Raw genomic sequence first — 14,635 nt, forward strand, 5'->3', positions numbered from 1 at the left:
TATTTTCACATCTGGTTATTAAACATTTGCCAGCACATTACTATCAATCTCTTTTACTTCCTCTATTTCTATAGTACTTATAATTTTCTAAAATGCATCTTAATATACTTAATTTTATGTATACTAGTTATTGTTACTCTTCTCTATTAAGTTATAAAAACAAGGATAGACATTTTTATTTTCACAGATGTATATCTAATGTATCTGTACTTGGAAAAGTGTTGATACCTAGGAGCTATTCAATAATACTTGTGGAGTATCATTAACAATATAAATTCTTTGATAGGAGATAGAAAGAAGTACATCCAAAAGAAAGGTTATATTTCTCAGATTCCTTTCAAGTTAATCATGGGTAGTAATCATCTTCTGGCCCGTAGAATATAGCCAGAAGTGATGCGTTCAGATCTTCCACTAAGCTTTAATAGGGTAGGAATGAGCTTTCAAGCCATCTAGAGCACAGGGTAGGAATGAATCTTTTAGCAAGTTAGAGCACAGCTATAGTCATGTACCATCCTGGATAACTTGTATGAGTCAGTACTTTACAGATGTCAATATAAAATGGTCCTAGATCCCTAAGGCAGAGGTGATGCAATTTTAGCCCTGGATTGATCACGCTTAGATTGTTATTAAAGAGGTAAATAAAATTCTGTGTAATTTAAGCCAGTGCTTGACACTATATTTAACCTTACTGCACACATGGAAAATGCTGTTGGTATAGCATGCTGGGCATACAGATGAGGTAAAAAGCTCATTGGTTTCTGCTACCAGTGGCATGGGCTTCCCTCATGGCTCAGCAAGTAAAGAATCTGTCTGCAATGCAGAAATCCAGATTCAATCTCTGGGTGCGGAAGGGGAGGGAATGGCTACACATACCAGTATTCTTGCCTGGAGAATCCCATGGACAGAGGAGCTTGAAGGGCTATAGTCCATAGGGTCACAAAGAGTCGAACACAACAACTACTCATGTATGCCTCAGTGACATATGTGTCCATGACACAACTATTGCAGTGATCTGCTTTCTACCAATGTTATTTGGTTTCTGTTAGGGTAGTCAGACCTATATTAATAAAGGAAATCATCCGTGTTGTTGAATAATCTATTTGTCTAGAATAAATTAATTGCAACTACTCCCTTTGTTGACTTCCCTGGTGGCTCAGACGGTAAAGCGTCTGTCTACAATGCAGGAGACCCAGGTTCGATCCCTGGGTTGGGAAGATGATCTCCCTGGAGAAGGAAATGGCAATGCACTCCAGTACTATTGTCTGGAAAATCCCATGGACAGAGGAGCTTGGTAGGCTACAGTCCATGGGGTCGCAAAGAGTCGGACACGACTGAGCAACTTCACTCACTCACTCCACTCACTCACTCCCTTTGTTATTATATAATAATATTGGATTATAAATAGAAAATTTAGGTACCAGGTTTCTTTCACGTTAGGCTATTTTTACTTGCTGACTTCTTTATCTGTAATATAGTATAACTTCACTCTCTTTTTCCCAGTTAATTTCTACTCATTCTTCAGATATAAGTTCAAATTTTACTTCCTTGAGAAACGTTTCCCTGATATTTCAGGAAAGATCAGCTTCCCCCAATTATATGTACTTTCGTGTTTTTTTTTTGGTCATATTGTTTAAAACAACTTTATTTGTGTCATTGATGAGTGTGTTTGTATCATAGAGGGTAAAAAGGAACATACATGTTTTGCTCATTTCCTGGCACCTTGCAAGTATCCAGTTAACATTTGCCAAAGAATGAATTAGCAAAGTAATTTAATATTCCTGAAATTGATGTTCTTCGCTAAAAAATGACATAATAAATTAATATATGCCATAGTAAGCTTGAAGTATTTATGTAAACATTAACTGAGTCAATAGTTGTTATGGCCTTTTAATGATTCTATGTATGCATGCTAAGTTGCTTCAGTCTTGTCCAACTCTTTGCAACCCTATGGACTCTAGCCCGCTAGGCTCCTTTGTCCATTGGCTTCTCCAGGCAAGAATACTGGATATGACAAAACTGAATCTTGTTGCACATGATACATTGTTAAGAAATAGGTTTTGCATGTTTTTTATTTAATTAAATGACTTAATTTTGCTTACTCATATACTTATTAGAAATAATAATAAAACTAGATAGATTTTTAAATTTCATTCCCATTTTTAAAAGTCAACATGGTTCTATTTTCATAAACACGATTCTGTTATTTATAGTCAAAGCAAGATTTGGGGTTTGATAAAATCTCAAATTAAGATAAGATGGAGTTATTGACCTTTATAAGTCTCCAAAGAAAGCATTTGATTTTTTATAAACAAGATAAACAATTTTGAGAATTAGTGAAAAGCTTTGAAATGTAATAATTCCCCCTAAACCAGTGTTTTGGAACTAAGTATGTGTGGATCTCATTCCAGATGGTGACCTTTAATTTAAAACTTTCTGAGTTTATGCAATTTGAGCTCCTGAGAATTGCTGTCTACCAGCTGGTAGCAGGGCACCATTACAGAGTTAAAGACAATCTAACTTCATTTATCACAGTTCCTAGGACTCATTTCTACATGGTTCTATCCATCGTGTCAGGCACCAAGTATTTCATTAATACCTACTTTTTTCCAAGCATTGTACACACACCAGTGAATGTCCCTGTGTTCTCAGGTGACCTAAAATCTATTGTAGAGTATATGCAATGAATGAATAAAATGAAACAAATGCAAAACATAAATATGATAATTCCACAGTTAGCAGTTAATTCAATGAACAAAATTAAATGGGGCAGAGATTGGAGTAACATTGCTGCAAATTCAATGCAACAGAAGTGGCTGCATGAAAATCTGAGTAAAGTGCATTTTAACATTTATTAAGTGGTCATTAAATATTTGTTAAGTATGAAAGAAGTGTACACATATAAATTACATAAGGCAATAGTTGTGCAAAGATATGGACAGGCAGGAATGAGCAAGTTAAGTTCATTAGAATTTTGTAATTTCTGGAGTCAGATAGAAAGAAGTTCCAATAGCATTGTAATCTCAGCTTCTTCCATCAAATAGGAATAATATCTAAATTCATAGTATTGTTGTGAGCCTATATGATCTTATATATATAAAGCAACTAACAATAACTAGCGTACCCTAGCACCTGCTTTTGAATATATCATAATCTCTCTTTTCTTTTCTTTGGATTTGCTGTAGTATAGTATATCTCCTGGTACATATATTGACTATTTTCCCAAGAGGAGAAAATGTAAAGAATATAAATGGAATTTCTGGCTCCCTGTTTGTTTTTTTTTTTAATACCTTAAGCACTATAAATAAATTAGATGTAAGAAATTGTTTCTCAAACTTTTTAAAAAGAGGACTTGTTGGGTAGGTGGTTGTTTTTTGTTTACTCAATTTCCTTGTGTTTTCCCTCTGGGTTCCAAATTTTTGAGTAGCACACTTAAACAATGATACATTGCTGTATTCAATCCATTAGGACAGGCCTGCATAGTTTTAAATTGGTCCCAGTGGAACTAATGCTAGAGTCATCAGGGACTATGTCACCAAAAAACAGAAAAACAATTATTTGGCCAAAGGTGTGATGCTAAGCAACTTGCTTATGTCTAGTATGCTTAGTAAGAATATTAAAAATGTAAATTAATATACATATTACATATATATTACATATTTTATTGCATATGTTTAAAGAAATTATTGTTAAGTAACAATAATGGCACCTAGAGGTAGTTTTACAGTATAATTGAATGTCTTCTATTTTGTAACTTTATTATATACACAAAGGAATATTGGAAGTGTTTGTGTCTGTGTATTGGTCTATACATACATATGGATATAGAAAATAATATATATATAAAAATATACAGCAAAAATAAACATGTTAAACCATGTATTTGCACACAAATGTAACATAAACACATCAAATGCTCCTAATTTGGATTTATGAATACACATGTTTTACTTTCAGTTCAGTTCAGTCGCTCAGTCGTGTCCGACTTTGCAACCCCATGAATCGCAGCACCCCAGGCCTCCCTGTCCATCACCAACTCCTGGAGTTCACTCAGACTCACGTCCATCGAGTCAGTGATGCCATCCAGCCATCTCATCCTCTGTTGTCCCCTTCTCCTCCTGCCCCCAATCCCTCCCAGCATCATGGTCTTTTCTAATGAGTCAATTCTTCGCATGAGGTGGCCAAAGTACTGGAGTTTCAGCTTTAGCATCATTCCTTCCAAAGAAATCCCAGGGCTGATCTCCTTTAGCCTAATGTTAATTAGTATTTTGTTAGTTTTCAGTGTAGGTAAAATATAACCAAGTGAGAAAGTCAGCCTTTGAGAAAGAATATCTGGTTTGTATAACCTAAAATTTAAGTGGTGAGTATGAAGATATTTTAGCTAAAGCTGGAAAGGCAAAACCTACTATAATTGTTCTAACAGTGCAGGCATCCACATTCATGTTGAGTTTTACAATCAATATTTTAAAAATTCACAATGTGTAATCATGCTTTGGTAATAGTAATAGCTTTTCCTTTCGTTTTCAGAGAAAGTAATGATCTTTCAAAATCAGAATGAAAAGAAACTTTAAAACAATAACTTTCAAATTTCCTGTTTTACAAAGTCTTACTTGCCAGATGTTTTTTCTGGTTAAGGAATGAAACAATCAAATAGGCAGTTCAGAAAACTGATGCCGCCTGTAGAAATGCCATCGTCTTCCACACAGGGAAATGTCTAATCTATTTCTGGGATCAAAGCTAGTGTTCATGATTGATATCTGATTAAAGACAGCAATATATACATATATCACATGAACCATAAAGAGAATTAATTATTGTAAAAAACTGATGTATTATTTATAAAGGAAAGTAATTTACAATGAATGTGAAATAAGTCACTTTTTCAGTTGTAATATTACATACATTATTTTAGCTCAGGAGAAAATGAAAGTTTTAACTAAAAACTGACAGGTACATCAGAATCATGCAAAGTTGATAACCTTGTTATACAGAAATTGTATTTCTCAAACATTTGATATTTCTAATGTCTACAGTGAATTAATGATAAATTTAATTTTTTAAAAATAGTATAATAAAGATTTCAAATGAAAAACTTATAAATTGACAGTTTTGGGGGCCTAATATTTTCTTCTGTGAATTCATTAAAAGATACCAGTATTAAAGCAAGAAGAACAGAGGTATAGAAACATAAATTTTTAAAAAGATCAGAAATCAAGTTCGAATTATAAATGAAAAAACTTTTTAATAAAATCTAAGGTAGACATTGTACCTACTTTTATGTTGTATAGTTCTGCTGAATGTAATTAGTTGGTTCAAACATAAATGGAAAAGATTTAATAACTATGAAATAAAAATAGATTATAAGAAAAAAGGAAATAACGTGTTAATAAAAACAAAATTTCTATATTCACATTTTATTTTTAATGTCAGTAGTGATTAACTTCATTGTCCTTTTTATATTCATTCCTTACTCTTCTCCTTTTCTCAAACCCTCTAATTATGTCTTTTGATCAAAATAACTAACTTGTTTTTCCAAAAAACAAAAAAAACCCTCTGTAGCTATATACTTCCTTTCATTTTTTCTCAAATAGACAAAATGCATAATTGAAATATTATTATTTCAACATAATCCAACTGTATGAAATTAAATAGAAGGAAATATATGTATATATGTCTGTGTGTGTGTAAACACACACATATATATATAAAGATTATCTTGATGACTGTTTTACTATGATGATTTATGAACTACCAAAAACATATGAACACTCCCCAACCCCCCATACATGCACACCACACATTCAGCAAACAATAATGGGACATTAAAAAGAAACAAGTAACCTGTAGGTATTCTTCTATGACAGTTACTGTGTTTCACTCCATGACCTAAATGCCACATCTATAATCCTTCCTGAGCAGACTCTTCTACTTTGGGTGTGTGGCCAGTCTTCCACATTATAATGGAACAGTTCGGTTCAGTCGCTCAGTCATGTCAGACACTTTGCGACCCCATGAACCACAGCACGCCAGGCCTCCCTGTCCATTACCAACTACTGGAGTCTACCCAAACCCATATAATGGAACAATTCCATTATAATTCACAGAGATCTTTTCTGTAGCTGAGAATGTCTAGGTTGAGAGTGTCTTTACTTTTTTAGATGTCTTAATAAGAGTTTAGGGTATAAACATCTTTCTTAGTTATCTGTTCCTGTATGACAACCCATTCAAAACTTAATGACTTAATCTAGCAGTGGCTTATCATTGCTCATAATTCTGTGCTTTGGTTGAACATAGCGGGTTTGTTGTGCTGCTCCACTAGGGTTGTCTGTAATCAATCTCTGGGCCCTATACAATGGGAAATTTTGGTTCTGCTTGAATATACAAGATGGCTTCACTCAGATGTCTGATGTCTGAGTTGGAATGACTGGAATAAACGTGGTTTGCTGTCTTTTCTCTAGCAGGATACTTGATTCCTTAAATGTTCTACCTGTAGCTCCAAGATAGCAGAAGTGGAAGTTGTCAAGCATTATTATGGGCTTTGACTGGAATTGGTGCATTATCACTATTCTGCATAGTATTGGTTAAAGCAAGTCACAAGGCCAGACTATATTCAAAAAGGTATTAAAAGGATTCTACCTATTGAAGAAAGAACTAGAATGACAATATAGGGATGGGAAAATTCTTGGTGACCATCTTTGGAAGTGATCTTTGCACATATGATAAGTTAACCATAAAAAGATTAGCAAAACAAATCATTAGTATCCCTCACCAGACAAAGAGTAAGTAAGTGTTAGTCACTCAGTTTTGCCCAACTCTTTGCAACACCATGGACTGCAGCCCACCAGGCTCCTCTGTCCATGAGATTTTCCAGGCAAGGATACTGGAGTGGGTTGCCATTTTCTTCTCTAGGGGATCTTCCCAATCCTGGGATTGAACCCGGGTCTCCTGCACTGCAGGCAGATTCTTTATCACACAAGCTACAAGAGAAGTCCAAGAATAGGTCCCTTCTTTTACTCAACAGAAATCATCAAATGATCAGAAAATTAAATCTTAGTTCCCAAACACTACTACCACCAATGTGAAAGTCATGTTTAAACTAGAATCACAACTAAACTTGGCCAAAAACAATGAACAAATGAAAACAGAGTCAGAAGTGAAGACAGAGAATCAGAGAGGCAGCAGAAGTAAAATTCTTTTGCTGCTGTGGTTTCTCTCTAAGAAGAAAAAATATATATACATGCCTGGATTTAAATAGCATGTGAAGTACATTTTTTTGGGCTACATGGTTTAATTGTATACAGCAGGTGATCCCACTTGGATCTTATGTTAAAGGATAATTTTTTTAAGTTAAAAACCGTTACACAAAGAGTCAGTATGTTTTAAAGATTTATTTAATTCGTAAATAGGGAAAACAATAACATGGTAAGACTGATTATGGCCTTATAGTTTTTAATTATATAAATGAACCTACTGCCTCTTAGGGAAGTTATTTGCTGAAAATCATGTGGACAGTAGGTGTTAGACATGAGAATAAGGTACTCTTACCCAGTTAGTTCTGTGCTGTTCAGGGTTCTAGTCCAGGTAAGATAAGCCAGAAGTTGATTTGTAAGAAAGAGAGCCATAATTAGGCTCAGTTCAGTTCAGTCGCTCAGTTGTGTGCGACTCCTTGCAACCCCGTGAATCACAGCAGACCTGTCCATCACCAACTCCCGGAATTCACTCAAACTCATGTCCATCGAGTTGGTGATGCCATCCAACCATCTCATTCTCTGTCATCCCCTTTTCCTCCTGCCCCCAATCCCTCCTAGCATCAGGGTCTTTTCCACTAAGTCAACTCTTAGCGTGAAGTGGCCAAAGTATTGGAGTTTCAGCTTTAACATCAGTCCTTCCAATGACCACCCAGAACTGATCTCCTTTAGGATGGACTGGTTGGATCTCCTTGCAGTCCAAGGTACTCCTAAGAGTCTTCTCCAACATCATGGTTCAAAAGCATCAATACTTCAGCACTCAGCTTTCTTCACAGTCCATCATCACTTGAAAAACCATGGTCTTGATTAGATGGACCTTTGTTGGCAAAGTAATGTCTCTGCTTTTCAATATGCTATCTAAGTTGGTCATAACTTTCCTTCCAAGGAGTAAGCGTCCTTTAATTTCCTGGCTGCAATCACCATCTACAGTGATTTTGGAGCCCAAAAAAGTAAAGTCTGACACTGTTTCCACTGTTTCCCCATCTATTTCCCATGAAGTGATAGGACCAGATGCCATAATCTTAGTTTTCTGAATGTTGAGTTTTAAGCCAACTTTTTCACTCTCCTCTTTCACTGTTATCAAAAGACTTTTTAGTTCCTCTTCAGTTTCTGCCATAAGGGTGATGTCATCTGCATATCCGAGGTTATTGATATTTCTCCCTGCAATCCGGATTCCAGCTTGTGCTTCTTCCAGCGTTTCTCATGATGTACTCTGCATATAAGTTTAATAAGCAGGGTGACAATATACAGTCTCGACGTACTCCTTTTCCTATTTGGAACCAGTCTGTTGTTCCATGTCCACTTCTAACTGTTGCTTTTTGACCTGCATATAGGTTTCTCAAGAAGCAGGTCAGGTGGTCTGGCATTCCCATCTCTTTCAGAATTTTCCACAGTTTATTGTGATCCACACAGTTAAAGGCTTTGGCATAGTCAATAAAGCAGAAATAGATGTTTTTCTGGAACTCTCTTGCTTTTTCCATGAGCCACTGGATATTGGAAATTTGATCTCTGGTTCCTCTGCCTTTTCTAAAACCAGCTTGAACATCTGGAAGTTCACGTTTCATGTATTGCTGAAGGCTGGCTTGGAGAATTTTGAGCATTACTTAGCTAGGGTGTGAGATGAGGGCAATTGTGCAGTAGTTTGAGCATTCTTTGGCATTGCCTTTCTTTGGGATTGGAATGAAAACTGACTGTTCCAGTCCTGTGGCCACTGCTGAGTTTTCCAAATTTGCTGGCATATTGAGTGCAGCACTTTCACAGCATCATCTTCCAGGACTTGAAATAGCTCAACTGGAATTCCGTCACCTCCATTAGCTTTGTTCGTAGTGATGCTTTCTAAGGCCAACTTGACTTCACATTCCAGGATGTCTGGCTCTAGGTAAGTGATCACACCATTGTGATCATCTTGGTCATGAAGCTCTTTTTTGTATAGTTCTTCTGTGTATTCTGGCCACCTCTTCTTAATATCTTCTGCTTCTCTTAGGTCCATACAATTTCTGTCCTTTATTGAGCCCATCTTTGCATAAAATATTCCCTTGGTATCTCTAATTTTCTTGAAGAGATCTCTAGTCATTCCCATTCTGTTGTTTTCCTCTAATTCTTTGCACTGATCACTGAGGAAGGCTTTCTTACCTCTCTTTGCTATTCTTTGGAACTCTGCATGCAGATACTTATATCTTTCCTTTTCACTTCTCTTCTTTTCACAGCTATTTGTAAGTCCTCTTCAGACAGCCATTTTGCTTTTTTGCATTTCTTTTCCAGGGGGATGTTCTTGATCCCTGTCTCCTGTACAATGTCACGAACCTCCGTCCATAGTTCATCAGACACTCTATCAGATCTAGTCCCTTAAATCTATTTCTTACTTCCATAATTTAGACTGCTGTGGCCTATGTAAGTTTACATCAGACTTCTGGTAGTCTTAACCCCTCTGTATGTTAATGCAAAATGCTGTTTCCTAGGTGTATCTAAAAATGTGTTTACTAAATAGAGTATCGTATAAAATGCCATTACAATCACTATTTGTATGAGTGAGAAGATACTACTGAAAATTATACTCAGAAAACAATTGCTAATAGATCAAGAATGTATTTTTATCCAATTAATAAGTTGTTTCCACTATTCTATATTAGTAATCTGTATGGCACACAGTATATTAGAAGACTTCAAAATCCTAAGTCATCAGGACACTGATATACTTTTTCTAGAAATGAGAAATATCTTATTAGAGAATATGTGTTATAAGGCATTCAATGTGTTCAAGGATAGTGGTACTCACGTAAGTAAGAAAACCAGAGGCAAAACTCATTCAGAAATACAGTGCTATTGCTTCTTTCTAAAACCTCCTTGTAATCAAATATCCAGTCTTTTTCTTTCCAAATCCCTCATTATTCAGTACATTTTGTCATACCCTTCGACACTAGGCAGAACCAGGCACAAACCTTAATATATACTCACTATAAGTCATTCATTCTTCTAGGATAAGCAGGCAAAATGGCCACGTGAAAGATTGACTGTCTCTATTGTCTTCCAGAAACATACTTAGATGGGAAAGACATGCTACAGCAGTCTATTTATGAAAGTGAAAATGAAAGTTGCTCAGTCGTGTCTGGCTCTTTGCCCCACCATGGTCTATATTTGTGCCCTTAGAAGCAACCATAGTAAGCAGAATACTTAAAGACATCTGTATGAAGTGAAAGTTGCTCAGTTGTGTCTGACTCTTTGTAATCCCATGGACTATATAGTCCATGGAATTCTCCAGGCCTGAATACTGGAGTGGACAGCATTTCCATTCTCCAGGGGATCTTTCCAACCCTGGGATCGAACTCAGGTTTCCCACATTGCTGGTGAATTCTGTACCAGCTGAGCCACAAGGGAAGCCCAAGAATACTGGAGTGGGTAGCCTATCCCTTCTCCAGTGGATCTTCCTGACTCAGGAATTGAACTGGGGTCTCTTGCAATGCAGGCAGATTCTTTACCAACTGAGCTATCATTTATAGTTGGTGACAGATATTATGCAAAGTCATTGGTAAGCCAGGCTCAAGCTGTTTCCTCCTCTTTGAGCTGGTTATAGAAATCTCTCTATGAGGTCATATTTATGGCTTGAAGTAGGGGCTGCAATGTGGTGAGACATAGATATATATGGAATATGAGGGGAGTTGGATTTTACTTTATTTGTTCCTTTAGTATATGCTTGGACTCATCCTTATCCCTGCTTGATTACTGAGGCCTGATGGGCCGGCCTAACCTTGGTGGTGGTGGTGGTTTAGTCACTAAGTCATGTCTGACTCTTGTGACCCCATGAACTGTAGCCTGCCAGGCTCCTCTGTCCATGGGATTCTCCAGGCATGAATACTGGAATGGGTTGTAATTTCCTTCTCCAGAGGATCTTTCTGACTCAGGGATTGAACCCAGATTTCCTGTATTGCAGGTGGAATCTTACCAACTGAGCTGTGAGGAAAGCCCTACTGGGTAAGTCTTATTCAAGTGAGGCAGTGTAGGTCACCATGGTCATCTGGTACCCTGGGGCCCTGTAGCAAGCCAAAAATTATTTCTTAAATAGCAAGCTCCTGGAAAAATTTTAAAATTTCTTACATTGAACTCCAAATTCACTATTCCATTCCAGGGTCTTTCTGGAAGAGTTGGAAAGTACATTCATTGTCAGTCAATAAAATTTGCATAAAAAGGATTTTGGATCTTTACATGACTATAGCAATACTTATGGAAGCACCTTGAGTGAAACCTCCACAGAGTTGAGCTTTTATGATTTCTGCTTGAGACCACAGGAGGATTAATGACATAAAATAATAAAGAAGCAGAAATATTCAAAGGATATACAGGTCAATATTGCCCATTTTAATGCACAGTTATCATTTTATGCAACAGGGAAACCAGCCCTGTTGCGTAAAATGACAAGTTTTCCCTGTTGCATAAAATGATAAACAAAATTTGTTTACAATTTGCTTGCCTTGGCCTTTGCTCTACAGTGTAACGATGTATTTATTATTAAAAGGAGAAATTTGGAAATTTGGTAAGGTTTATAGCATATGTTCTGCTAGAAAAAAACTCCCCATTGACGTTCAGTGTGCTGAAATATTTTGAACCCCTTGGAGACTCATTGATGTTCCTGGAGTCTGAGGCATCAGCAATAACCACGAATGTCTCCGTTCATTTGTAAAGTGCTCCAGCCAGAAAATTAAGCTGCAAGATGAAGATCTTGCTTCAGTGATCCATACTTTTGACATATTCAGCCTTTCAACCTAGTATATTTCAAACCTCTTTATTTGAATCTCTCCAGGGAAGCTAGTCAAAGAATAAAAATGGCCTGTAAAATAGCAGACTTCTTTTTGAATTGAACAAACAGCATTCTGCAGTGATTTTCTTTACCCTTTTCTCATTGCCAGGATACTTCCAAATATAGGAAAGCCCTTTCTTCTCATTTTCAAAGCATCACACAAGATGAACCCTAGCTTCTTCAAACAGCATCAAACTCCACACTGTTATATCTGAATCCAGAATAGCATTGAACCAAAACGGCACAAAATTCCTAGAATCCCAGATGTTGGAATTTTCTATTAAAAGGTCATGGGGGAGAAAAAGAGAGCAAAGAATTCCTCATACACTAAGACAAGTAACACAGAATGATAATTTAGACAACTAGTGTGATAAATATAAATTACTTACTATAGTAATAAGTTTATACATTTATATACATATGCATATATAATTTTAACCATAGTAAATATGTTAGTGTTATATACATATCAGGGTATAAAACATCACTCTGTGTAAAGACAGTGTTATAAATTACATGCAAAATATTATAACATGTTTATATTGTAGGTTATATTGTGTCATATCTTTATGTACTGGATGTCTAGTATGTATCACATTGAGCAAAAAAAGTAGATGTCTTTTATCTCAGGTTTTAAACAATCAATATTGAAGCATTTCTCAATATATTCTATATATTAAGACTACAGTAGGCAAAGTAAGGTCATGTTAATACAAAGGACTGAGTTGTCTAGCTGATTTATGCAAGTTATACATCTTACCCAAAACCAAACTTTACTAATGGTTTCAAGGATATAAGATAGAAATAAGTACAGTAATAGACATTTTCTGGAGAAAGCCCCATCCATCAAATACAGCTTCCCCAAAATGTCCCCTTTTCCTATATAGGTGGTTTTTGGATTCAGATAAACAAAAAAATTCTTAACACTGTATACAAGAACATTGTCACAAAGGAAGCAGTTTTGTACTGGAGAATCCTGTGTGTCTAATTCATTTGTTACATATACAAAACAATATATTTTACTTTCTTTTTCCCAGCTAGCCATGAAGAATCCATAAATATAGGTTTGCTTATAATAAGTGATCTAGACAGACCAGATATATCCTGCTAAAAAGCATTTTTAGATAGGGGCATCCCTATCCTTCTTGCAAATGATATTAACGTGTTTACAAGGACGTCTGGTCAAGCTCGTTAGATGTCATATATAGAAAAGAAATAGAGAGTGAGTTATAAGCTGAAGTTAACCCTTTTCCTTTCAGAGATAAGAGCATAAATGAGGTAATTTAAAGTCCTTGAAAGCTAAAGAACTCATTTATCCTTTTATTCTTTTCTAATCTGTAGTTTCTTGTCTTTTAATGAATTTATCCTTTTCATATGAATTATCAAATATGCTGACCTAAAATTGTTCATACGTCCTTACTATCTTTTGCATATCTATAGAATCAGTAGTTATATTACCTCTCTTATTGCTGATATTATTAAATATTGTTCTTTATTTTTTTTCCCTCCCTAATCAGTTTGGCTTTAGAGTTACCAATTTTGTTAATACTCTTAAAAACTATCTTATGCTTTTATTGATTTTCTCTATTATTACTTTTTCTATTTCATTTATATTTGCTCTGATCTTTATTACGTTCTTCTGCTAACTTTGGCTTTAATTTGTTCATCTTTATCAGTTTCTGGTTGAATCATTGATTTGAGACATTTCTTCCTTTATAAAATAGTCATTTAGTTGTGTATGAAGGGAGATAGACTAAAATGGTGTAGTAAGAGAGTGTGGAGTTCAGCTAAACCAAGGAACATATCAAACATATATCTACATATGAGATAATTCTCATTAAAAAACTAACATGTACACCGGTGGTGGATTCATGTTGATGTATGGCAAAACCAATACAGTATTGTAAAACAAAATAAAGTAAAATAAAAAATAAAAAAATATGTAATTTCATAAAGGAGAAAAAAAAAACTAACTGGAAAATGGCAGAAGGACTCTTGTACAAGCCAGGGTGTAAGAAAGTTGTACATATAATAGGATAGGAAGGGAAGAAAAGCAACAAGGTTGGACTCAGGTCTCCTGCAGTGGAAAAGGAAAAAATACACAGACAGACACCTACCCTGGGGACTGAGCAGTGAGAGCGGAAGACTGGGCACTCTAGCCCTGGGATCTGATGTGTGGGTGTTGTGTCCTTTTGGCTGGTTGAACAATGGACAGGACTAACAGGAGGCCTGTGGGAAGCCTGGACTCTGCTCCTGAGGAGCACACATGTGCTGGTTTGCTCCCAAGGCAGGGCAGAGAGAGGTCTGATTTAATGACTTCTAGATTTCCCACTTCAGCTCCCGTGGTCTTAAATGATGTAATAGATTACTAGCTGGAATTAATAGATATTCACATAATATTACATCCCCAAATAGTAGAACACACGTTCTGTTTAAGGGACATAAACATTCTTTGGGTGGATCACATGCTAGGCTATAAAATAATTATCAACAGAGACTGAGACAGACCTGTGTTTGAGTGTCTGCTATGGAGGTATGGGTCAGCAGTGGACTGCCACAGGGGGAGGGGCTCTGGGGGCAGCAGATATGGGTGTGGAAT

The 14,635-nt window shown here is 36.1% G+C and overlaps 1 non-coding gene across 1 annotated transcript; it reads left to right on the top strand.

The window, feature by feature from the left end:
• Positions 1 to 1,142: 1,142 nt before the first annotated feature.
• TRNAC-ACA (transfer RNA cysteine (anticodon ACA)) lies at positions 1,143 to 1,214 on the top strand. Its single transcript has one exon. It is a non-coding gene; the product is annotated as a tRNA-Cys (tRNA).
• The last annotated feature ends 13,421 nt before the right edge of the window (positions 1,215 to 14,635 follow it).

This window comes from Budorcas taxicolor, chromosome 6 (genome assembly GCF_023091745.1).
Source record: "Budorcas taxicolor isolate Tak-1 chromosome 6, Takin1.1, whole genome shotgun sequence".
NCBI lineage: Eukaryota > Metazoa > Chordata > Mammalia > Artiodactyla > Bovidae > Budorcas > Budorcas taxicolor.